The sequence below is a fragment of the Nannospalax galili genome, unplaced genomic scaffold (genome assembly GCF_000622305.1).
Source record: "Nannospalax galili isolate Female #2095 unplaced genomic scaffold, S.galili_v1.0 scaffold390, whole genome shotgun sequence".
Classification (NCBI taxonomy): domain Eukaryota; kingdom Metazoa; phylum Chordata; class Mammalia; order Rodentia; family Spalacidae; genus Nannospalax; species Nannospalax galili.
Window position 1 is genome coordinate 2,844,479 of NW_008330777.1, and position 12,135 is coordinate 2,856,613.

General features: G+C 36.2%; 1 protein-coding gene across 3 annotated transcripts in view; it reads left to right on the forward strand.

Moving 5' to 3' along the window:
• Nucleotides 1-284: 284 nt before the first annotated feature.
• The window catches only part of Syt1 (synaptotagmin 1), a 556,957-nt gene continuing 545,106 nt past the window's right edge, over nucleotides 285-12,135 (forward strand). For 2 of the 3 annotated variants that reach the window (XM_008852056.2, XM_008852066.2), the window contains exon 1: nucleotides 286-653. The gene's annotated coding sequence lies outside the window, so the exon portion shown is untranslated. Of the gene's footprint in view, nucleotides 654-12,135 lie in introns of all 3 variants that reach the window. The other variant, XM_008852081.3, reaches the window with a different exon arrangement.

Below are 12,135 nucleotides of genomic sequence, written 5' to 3' on the forward strand. Positions count from 1 at the left end.
CCCGGTTTAGGAAATGCCCTTGAGTTTTTCTCCTTGGGATCTGGTCCCCTCTTAGTTCATCCCCCTCCTCGATCCTCCTCAGCCCCCCCCCCCTTCCCCGCAAGTCCCAGTCCGCTGTGGGGATGGAGAGACTCTAACAGAACTGGGCTGGGCTCTGTTGGCAGAGAGGAGCCACCTATTATTAGTGCTCACGGATTGGCTCCTTGGTGCAGCGTACCCGGGGTGGAACCAATCAGCAGCTAGGGCTGGAAGATGATGGGCGGCCGCCTCCTCACTGGAGGGATTCCTGGAGAAGCTGCAGTGTGGGGATGCTCTGACCGAGTTCGGCCCCCAGCGTCTTTTCTTCTCCTCCTGCAGCGGCCGCATCAGCAGTTAGCAGCAAGCAACTTGAGGCTGCACCCGGGGCAAACCCCCAGGGTTGTGCTCAGCTGATAGGGGGGCTCAGCGCCCCGAAGGGGTGTGTGCAGGGTGGGGGCGGCCAGCTGGGACCAGCTGGTGGCCCTGAAAAACCTCCTACACACCCACACCCACACACCCCTTTTGTGTTGCAGGCTGTCCCTCTGAGAGCAGAGGAAGCAAGAGTACCTCGCACCGGTCCCCAGCGAGAAAGCAGAGGGGACAAGATCAGCACCACCTCGCGGTCCTCGCACCAGGTAAGGCATCCGGTTGGCAGCGCAGCCACCTCGGTAGTACCTCTGCGCTCGAATCTATGAGGAAAGGTCTTGGTACACTTGGTTTTGTGGTGATGGGAGACCTAGGGAGGGATCCCCGGGTGGCCTATTGTGAGAAATATGAGACCACATGGGCATCTCCGGGAAAAGCACTTTGCACAGGGCTGGTGATTCAGAGCCCGGAGTTGATGTTGGGCATCCCCCATCTTCTTGCTTCCTTCTCTCTCTCTCTCTCTCTCTCTCTCTCTCTCTCTCTCTCTCCCTCCTCCCCCCTTCCCTCCTTTCTCTCCCCCTCCTCTTTTCCCCTCCTCCCCCCTAAGCAAGCTCAGGGTTTCTTTCTCTGGATTGTCTTCCTTACAGGGAAGAGGGGCAGTGAAAAAGAGAGGAAGATTTCCTTCTGTTGGAGGGCAGGATAGAATGTAACCCGGGGGAAAATATGAGGGCAGGAAGAAATGAAATTGCACAGGAATTAAACGGAATGAGAATAGACCAGGCGCCCAGCTCCTGCGAGGAAGTGTCAAGTTTGACTCCATCTCCGCCTTGCAAGAGGCTGTGTTTCTCTTGATCCATACAAATGGAACAAAAATAAATCGACACTCCAACCCACTTTCAGCTGCTTAATTGCTGTTGCTTTTCAGTACCTGCTCTCTGACTTTTCTTTTTTGCATCTGTCCTATGGGGCTGACAATTTAGGATTGCACAACAGTGTTACTCTCTGAACTTTGAGGTAGTCTTAAGTTAAAAAAATTAAAAATAGATTATTTCTTCCTTGAGGTTTATTGATGTGGCCTTTATGTTGGGAGACTCTCCACATTGTGAAGTTTCAAAACGTTTGTTAAGTGACACCAGAATTATCAGAAGGCTTAGATGTTACTTTGAGGTAGCTAATCTAGTTAGCTTTGTGTATGTGTTGATGTTCACTTCCCTAACCTTAACCCTTTAGTAAAACAAAACAAATTTAACTTTTATGTTAAAGCTGCTTTTGTGTATTAAATTTCATTTTATTTTACCTGTCCACCCTATACTTGCATGTTATTGTCTGGATAGTAAATTCATGTCTTGATTCACATTCTTTTAATATGAGACCATTTAACGGATGTAAAAAGGTGTGTATGTAATTTCCATGCTCCCCTCAGAAGATAAATGGAGATTCAGTTTAGTAAGAATTCTGTTGGACTAAAACAAAGTTTTAAAAGTAGTGGTAAGAAGGTAGTCTCAAATTTTAAAAAATTATTAAGGGGAAACATTTTAGTTCTAATGTATGAATAATAGGTCAAGTCCACTGTACCTGTTGGACAGAGCCTTAACAACAGCTTCAGCACTCTCTAATTCCATCGTCACTGATCTAAGCTTTCCTTTCCTATTATCCCTCAGAGACTGACAAGTGTTTACTGTCAGCGGGGAGGAGGTAAAGACAAATACTTAATTAGATATAACAGGAAAGCATTCCAAGTGGACCCTGCTTGAGCACAGGAACCCAGCAGATGTTAGTACCAAGATTTAACAGGGGAAATGGCAAGTTGTATTATTTTCTAGATGTCCGCTTAAGAAAAGGAAATCTTTCTTAACTCGACTTCACCTTCAACATCACTTTGTGCACCCCAGAAAGTATTTTTTCAACTGCATATCTTTTAATGTGTAAGTTCATGCACAAACTTACAGAAGAGCTGGATTCGTGTACCATGGATGACATTAGTATTAATACAGTACATTATTTTCAAAAACCATTTCCATTGGAGGCAATTATCTCTACCTAAGCATGTGCATACACACACACACTCACAAATATACACACATACACACCCACACTCACACCACACACACGCACACACACACACACACACACACACACACACTCACTCGAATGACTTTTGCTAGAGTGCTAGAGCTTTGACATATAAAGGACTTCTTAAACATCATAGTGCTCCTGCTGAAATCTAAGTATTTTTAGAGATGATACCCTTTGGTTACAAGGACGAAAGGACAAGCACTTCATTACCTCGTGTGTATGCACAACTGAATTAACAAGTTTAGACTTGAAAAGATGTACAAAAAGGAAATAAATAGCGTTCAGTGTGAGTAAAATAAGATTCTGTTTGTTTGTTTCTCTACCGTCTTGGGGAAATGTGGAAGTTTGGGCTTTGTTCCTGACACTTATTTACATGTCTCTTTACAAATGTTAATTATAGCAATAATGGGTAAAAATATGCTTATGAATATGTAGTTTTTCATGTACTTTTGAAAACTGAGACTTCATATATTGAAAGTCAGAGCTAATTCCGATACCTAATCAATTATTTGAAGACTTTAATGATACAGAAAATTTTTTGTCATAATTTCATACTATCTTAATTTTTCATCATTTAATATGTATGTTAGTAAGTCTCATTAATGCTTTAGCGTGAAAATGATAAGTACATTTTAAGGTATTCTTATCAGAATGGAAAATTTCAGTTATACAAGTGAAATGCTGAAGTACTAATTTCACAAAATACTACCTGATAAAGAGTTATTAGTGAGTAGTTTTGAAACTCGTGACTTAAAGCATTATTTATTTATTTTATCAGGTTAAATTATCAGGTAGTTTTAATCAGTAAAAATGAAAACACAAAATATGGTATTTACATTCTATGATTCACAAATTAGACTTGATACAGCTACTGAAAATAAAACTAGAAAATGGTAGCTTGTCTTAATTATGTTTGTAAAATGAGCTGTGAGATTAATAAATAAAATTCAGAATATGCTAGAAATCTGAAACTTTGAACTTCCTATATAGCCTAATAACACATTGAAACAATCAATTTATCTTTGTTGATGTCAATATATTAAATGAATTTAGAGTGTATTCCCAAAACAGGTTTTCAGAGCCATCTAATATTAAAGAATTTAGACTTAAGAGAGAGAGTTTATACTAACCTGAATGACTTAATAGTTTTTACGATATCCAGTTTTTGCAACACCTGGGAAAGGCTGCCATTAATTTTAATTCAGAACATGATATTTATTTTCCTAATGATTATGTGTATTGGGGGTAAAAAAGAAAAATAACATAATTTGATTACATAATGGAATATTTTTATTTCATGTTATAGAAAGCCAGCCCAAACTTAGGCTTGCTACCATAGTATAATGTAGCTACGGATCTTGCAAGTATTTTGTAGAAATATAATAATTTTTAATTACATATCTGATCCACATGTACTTTAAAATTTTTTAAATGATTTAGTAGTCATAAATGTATCTGTACTGAAAGTTTAGAAAGAGCTGCTTCCTAACCAAATGTGTCTTCACTGAAATTGACTAAAGCTATTTATACAGGAATAAAATACATGAAAATCTGGCTAAATAATTTCAATTTAGATTCAAGCTGATTTTATATATATATATATAGTCTATATACATGTATTCTAAATTTATTCAACATTTTACAAAGGGATAATAATGCAATAGGGAGTAGAACATAGCATAGTCTGTTGAAACTTGGGGCTACTCATTTTAAAGGATGAGTTAACAGTGGATAACAGCAGCTTAGGATTCTCTTAGTGAGTTTTTGGATAGAATGCCTAGAGACAATATTAATGTGGACTGTGATCACAGCTTTTATAGACAGAAACTCCTCATGGTTTGGGGAAGAAGTGACTTTTACCAGTATCATCCTGAGAGTCTTCTCTGTATGAGAAGATGTGCCTTTATATACATTGGGCAAAAGCTGAAATCAAAATTTTACATAATTTGGATGTAACTCATGGTAAAGTCTCTTTATAAGGCTTTTAGCAGATGATTCATTCAACATTTGCATTTAGGCAAACTTGCCTATTTTATAATTTTATATACTTTAATAGCATAATTATCATTGCTTTTTTGAGTAGGGCAATATGGTTTGATATTGTTACATTTAATTCTTCAAGGAATAATCAATATTTTTATAATGTTTTGTAAACTTAATTCAAACCTCTTTATTAAGCATGTGAATTTTCTTCAAAAGAATTTTAATATTTTCAAGCGAAAGGAAAACACAATTTCCTTTAGTTTCTCGGTGAGTTCTTGAACTACTTTCTCATTGACTATGAAGTGAACCCTAATAGCTGCGCACATGACCAGTACTCCACTCCTGTGCATGTATTAGTAATAGGAAGGTAAACATTTTGAAATTATAAAACTGTGTATTATAAGAATCATTTCATCCTTTCCTGTCTATATGAATGAAACTTTAGCACTGGCTGCTTTGTTACAAAATAAAACCTCCTCCTTTAAAGAAGCATGTCCAGCCTCTAGACATTGTGCAATGACACTGTCATCTGCAAATATGCTCTGCCATACTCAGGAAGTTCTGGGACCTCCATATCGTGTGGGTTGCATTGGACATACCTACTTTAATTGTATGATAAAATAAACTATGTTTTAAAAACACTGTTTATGAAAATTTAAATATAAATTTCAAGACCCTGTTGCAAAGAAAACTTTTTAAAGTGACATTCTGTTTTCATGAACTTGAAAACAATATTTAAGACAGCTCTGAAAGACTACAATAATAAAAGCACATTTTTATAGCGTTAGCAATGAATTTTCTGCCATCTCCTTGATAAATGCAAAGCTGATAAACTAACAATTTCAGTAACTTTTGTATTTATTTTACCCTCATGATCTAATTATTTAGAACAACTCTCATTCTCTTTCCCTTCGTTTTGCCTCTCCAAATATACTCAATGCTTAGACTAGATGTTGGCTCACTGCTTTCCAAAATATGAGTGAGAGTTTATGTGTTTTGGCTATCATTATGAAGAGACAAAGAAAGTTGCTGATCATTTCTGTAAATACCTTATCTTCAGAGAGTTTGGCTGATGTGTTGATATGTTCATAGGGAGGCACTTGGTTAAATAGGAAAGAGGTCTCCAGAAAATCATGAATCAGCTGAAGATAGCAAATATCTTATTGTTCTTAACTATTTATACAAAATGAGAGCTGGAGAGTTTCCATGTACAGTGAGAATGGCCTAAAGCCAAAATGAGAAGGTAAAATTATTTAAGATGCAATTTAGTACATTTCCTAGCAGCCCTGTCAGACAACATTCCAGGAAATATACCACGTTACAGACATGATACAGAAACTTACAAATGATATGAACATTATATTGAACATTGAACTAAGTGCCTCACTCAGGAATTGACTTTTTTTTTTTCTCTTTTCTTTTCTTTTTTTTTTTTTTTTTTTTTTTTTTTAGGCATCTCCCTGTAGCCCAGCTGGTCTGGAACTCACTGTGTAGACCAAGCTGGCCTAAATATCACAGAAATCCACCTTCCTCTGCCTCCATGTTGCTTGCATTAAAGGTGTGGTCCCTAGGGATTAATTCTTTATATATATTTTTTATTTTTGTTTTTTTTTAATTTTTGTGAATATCATACATTAATATAGTTTTTGCATTATATCCATCCCTCCCAGTTCCCCTCCAACTCCTCCCATGTCTCCCCCGACTCCTCAATATTTTGTTATCTTCTTTATTATTGTTGCACATATATTACACACACACACACACACACACACACACACACACTACACTGAGTCCTTTTAGTAGTGTTCATGTGTACCTGTGTTTAGGGCTGCCCACTTGGAATTAGATAACCTCTCAGAGAGTTAGTTCCTGGAGAAAATGGATTCTTCCTCCCTTAGCATCCACTGGTTGCCTGTAACTCTCCATCTTGATGAATCCAAAGCAGTGTAGTACAGAAATGGGCTTCCTTTCTCTCTGTGAACCTAATTTATTTATGAAATGTAGCTTAGTGAAAAACTCTTAAAAATCACCTACAGTTTCTTTAATTATTTTTGCTAAAGTGTATTATATAAGGAAAACTACTTGCTTATTATTCTCTGTGATAAACGATTGTTTTATTTTCCTTTTAAAATAATTCACCTACTTAATCAAGGATTAAAAATCTGCACACATACTCAAAGACAAATGCAATTAAAGAGTTTTAAATGTCAAATATACTTGCCCTGGGTGGCTTAGATGAGAAGTACTGTCTGTGTTTTTCTTTTTTCTTCATCCTACCTGATGACAGTCATCATTTCAGTCATGTGGGACCAGAGGGAAGTGTGGCAAACCCACCTCTATTCTCTGGTGAATTCCCTGGATGCCCCCACAGACTGTATCATTCTGTTTTCCCTGTGGCTCATTTCTCCCTTACATGTGATCCCATGCTTACCCTGGATAGTGAGCAGGTAATTGGATTTACTAATTGCTACTTTGAGATTCCTTCATCAACAAGAAGGCAGAAGCACATGGAAATGCTCTGAACACACACAGCTGCAGGAAAATCATATTAACACTTTTGATATGTAATGTGGATGATTGTATAAAATTTAGGTCACTGATATAATAACTTCTTTCAGAAATTTCTTTTTATTATTTACAGGTGATACAAGCAAAAATCAAGGCTGTTAAACCATGAGATGCTATAGCATTTTTAATATCAGAAGAGGAACCCAAAATAAAATGTTCTTAACTAGGCAAGGTGGCAACACGCCTGTAATCCCAGCACTTGGGAGGTTAAGGGAAGAAGAACAGAAATTCAGGGCATTCTCACTTACACAGGCAAACCTCGGCTACATGACACTGTCTCTCAAACCTAATCCCCCCCAAATATTTCCAAATTATACTCCCAAACATTCAACTGTGTCTGTGATTAAGTCCTTTTCATAGCTACGCATTTCACCCTCCCACCACAGCTAATTGAGAATTAGTCTGTTATTTAGAATTTCTGGGTTTTGTATTGAATCATTACATATGAGGCTGCCTTTAGGATGCATTCTTAAAGTGTTTTCAGCCACAGTTGCATGTATGAGTTACTGTACCCATAACAGGCAACAAGTTGGCATGAAGATGTACATTTGGAATTGTTTGCTTTCTCCATGAGAAGGAGAAAAACAAAACTGGGTGTCATTTTCCCTAATGTATTAGTCTCCATTATTCTAACACAACAAAGTTATTGGATAGGTCCTTCTTTACTACTTATGATGCACCAAAATTGCCTATCTGCTTATTTTTCAGAAAAAGAAAAAAGTACACAGAAATATTATTTAGACAAATAGCTTAGTGGTCTTTAAAGCAAGGAGAGGTAGGTAATTCAGGCATATTAGGACAGTCATAGCCATTAGGTTTTGAGTTAGCAACATTATTAAGAGCAAAGTTGACATAGTGTCTCAGGAGAAAGGCCAGGTAACAAAGCACTGAAATTTGTTTCCAATATGGAGTGTCTGCCAGATCCTGGTTTACCAGGCTGGCTTCTTGCCTAGTCCCTAGCATTTTCATCAGATTTGAAGAATGAATAAAGCAAGCCACTGGACATTAGAGCATATTTCTAGAACATCTAGGACCTCTTCTATAAACAGAGTCATAGCACTATCCTTATCTTGACAAATATTCAGAATACAATGCTACAGATTTTATATTTAAATATATGTACATCTAAACAGGACCACTGTATGTCTAAAGGTGATTGGGTTCAACTCTGTATAAATGCTTGTGCTACAAGCTTAGGTAACCACATGGTATTTCAATCAGTGTGACTGTTTTAAGTGTTTTGCTTAAACTGTGATGTTAAATTTAAAAAGCTGAACAATCACTGTAAAATACATCTGAAGCTAATAATACAAGAAACTGACATTTCAAAAGGAAGCCAGCGTACTCTTAAACCTGCATGACCCTGCTTTCTAATTGCTTATTTTTTTATTTTTAACATTTTTTGCATTGCCATTCAAGTTTCTAATTATTTTTTTGCAAAGGAATCACAGATACTTACTGAGCTACTCCTATACAATGTAAAATGAACACTGATAATAGGGGACATCTAACTAGCTAACTCCAGGAAAAAAAGAAGTGAAAGAGTCAAAATCTGATATGCCATTGAGAACCTGTTTCATTGTTTATATATTGAACACATAGCAACAAATTTATTTCTCTTGGCTTCCTTTTTTTAAACTTGAACTTACATACTGAGGCATTTTATTGCTCACTGCATGAGGAGAAAGGATTCTTTCAGCTCTCTGGCTCCAACAATACTATAGTAGCTCCCTGTTATCCTTCCCTCCTGGGTATCACTTCTCTCATTATATCCCTTTCTACTCCCCTTCTTCCTCCTCTTCTGCATTTCATTTTTTCTTCCTATTTTCCATATGTTTAAAATTTATCTCCCTATAGACTCAGTAAATGGCTCTTAGTTTTGAGTCTACTGTCATCTTTCCCAGCTCAATTCAGTCTTCTCAGCCACCTAGAAAGGTAATTCCTAATGTATGCACATTTTAGGCTAGCTTCAAAAACATATGCATAGATAAATACAGGAGCAAGATCTTAATTTGTTTCTATAATTGTCACACTTAATGGAATGTGGCGTGATGAGCGTTCTAAGAATTTTGCATGTGCAGGCCTCTTATGGGCAATTTTTAGACCCAAACTGATTGCAGAGTCAAGGGGCAATTCTGCTTTTTAAAAAAAAACTAATGTACTATTCTGCACTCAATGTTTTATTTTACCCTCAGTGATGCATTATTGTTGCCTTGATTGGTGCCTGATACTGTATTCTTAAAATGTTTGAGGTGCCTTATTTGATCTTGATGATAGATTTTCCATTTTATGGGTGCAATAATGAAGACTCAGATGTTAAATTGGGTGTCTGCAATTACATACTTAGGAAGGTTTTTGTATATTTTATTGATTTGTATTGCCTTAGTACTTAATAAAGATAAATGGATGCTTTATATTATCTCAGTACATAAGCACTAGTTTGTTCTTGCTTTTCACAAACAAAAACAATTTATCATCATCATTGAAAATTAAAATATTTCTCTCATTAAAAAGATAAGGAAAATTTAATATTCTGTTATTTCTTCTATGAATCTAACTTTTAAACAAATAAATTTTGTGTCTTAAAATTATTTAAGGGCACTTTCATAGTCTATAACCAATATCTCAAAGCCTGTGTCACTGACTCATTTGACTTTTAGTTATTATTGTATCACTGTGGCATCAGATAAGTCATATCTTTTTTTCTTATTTCTAAACTCCATGGTTCTAAGCTACCTGATAAGGCACAAAGACACGTGATTGGAATAATAAGAGCTACAGATTTACCATAGCTCTCTGATCTCAACTCTCATTATTCAGAAATCATAGATACAGTATCTCACTGTTCCCTCATCTAATGGTAACTGAATTTGCAGAGACTATCGATATTTTTCTCTTTCTATATTTTAGGGCAGTGGGTTAAATATTTCACTTTAAGAGAAAATATCCAAACCCTGACATTAATTCAACCCTAATGTGAAGTCTGTTTGTTGACTACTTTTATGTTTATAATCATATTTGGGAGGAAACCCTAGTACTCATAAGCATTGCAATGTGGATTAATGTCATTGATTTGATAGCTGTTCTTAAATAAATAGACACTGTCATTGAGAATGGCCTACAGAAAGAATGTAAGGAACTTTTGGACCGAGACAAGCTCATATTCTTATTTTTCCTTATATGTCAGGCACTTTTCCATATGATTTGGATTCTGTATCATATCTAACATTTTTGTAGCCCTAATGAGATTAGTGACAATGTATCCATACATTTTAATGATAAAATTATTGGAAAAGAACATTTAAGTCAGTTACTCAGAGTATTAGGATGTCATACCATGAGGGATCAAACACAAGCCACCTTTTCACAAAGTCAGTACACAACCAAAACTTCACATTATCCTTGAACAACTAAATGGCAGAAGAGGAAGGCTACATGGTGAACCATAGTGATGAACAGTAGAGGCTGAAAATTCAGAGGTTAATTTATCCACTCCAAAGTTTGCATCAATTAGATCATCATGTCAATGTGATAAAAACATGAAACATGGGTCTTCACTTGAAATACTCAAAAGGATATTCTACAGCTAAGGATTTATTCAGAAATATAAATGTAATAATACATACCAGTTGTCTGGTACAAAATTATATGACATTTCTCACCACAATGTATTTCTTCAGTAAGCAGAGCGATGTGCCTGTTAGATGCCAAGCACTGTTTGCATGCTGGAAATATGGAAGTATGCATAATAGACATGTGTTCTGAATTTACACAGTTTACAGTGTAGGAGAAAAGACAAAATTAATAAGAACAACAAAATAGAACTGCAGTAGCCTCAAATACTAGTAAATACTATGGAAGCATAAAGCAAGCTTAATGAACCAGGTGCTCATAGTTGGGAGTGTGAGCAAGCAAGCATATAGAAGTTGAGACTTAAAAGAAAATGGAGCCAGCCCTGTGTCTTTGGGGAAAACGTTGCAATCAAAGGAAGACAGTGCAGAAGCGAGCAGGAACCAGCTCTGTCTACTTCAGTGAGTTCTACTCTGCCTTAACATTTTAATAAAACATAATCGTGGGTTGGAGAGATGACTCAGCAGTTAAGACCACTGGCTGTTCTTGAAAAAGACCTGAGTTTGAACCCCAGTACCCACGTGGCAGCTAACAACTATCTGGGGACTATCAGGTTCCAGGGGACTTCAACGCCCTCTTACTGTCACAGGCACTGTACAACACGGGTGCACTTATATACATGCATACATTAACACTAATATACATAAAATAAAAATAAATTAAAAACCACATATATTAAAGAAATTTGCACTGTGACATAATCATATATGATTTTATCATGTTCTGAGAGCTGTTTATCTCTGTGTATTATTTTTCTAGTCTGATTATATGCTTACAATATTTTTAAAGTTATAGACATGGAATATTCTTATTTCTACCTGAATTTAAATCCACTCTCGAGTGTTTTAGAGGTATGAGCTTTCATTCTCCATTTCTACCTTCAGAACAATAATTCCCTTTCTTTCATGGAATATTTGCCTTAAAAACTTCCGACATATATTTTGTTATATTTGAGGAGTCTTTGTCCTTTTTCTCCATTTCTAAGAGATTAAGTATGTGCCTTCACCCCGATTTTCTTATGTCTATGAACTTAAGTGAACACCTTGGCTTTTTATCACAGCAATGACATTTTTCGATGTAATTTCCCTTTGAGTCTGTTTTTCTTATATCCTACAAAACTCTAATTTAGATTTTGAGACAAAGTAAATAAATGCTGAGAACGTAATAAAACAAATTATTTTGTGTCGATTATCATTTAGACAACACGGATCTTGAGGCATTAACCGGAAATTATTTTGCCTCTATCTTATTTCATATCCTGGTTTCAAGAAGTTAATAATCCAAACCTACCTAGGTTGCTCTATGATAGTAACCAGGTGCTTACAAAGGCATATTACCCTGTGTGAAATCAAATTGCCACCTACTCAGCTGCAACAATAATGAAGTAATAATTAAAACATCAGTCTCCTCTACGATTCTCTACAAGCTTAAAAACTAACATATTTTTAAAATGGAATTTTACTTAATAAACTACTCTGATCCACAAGTGATAGG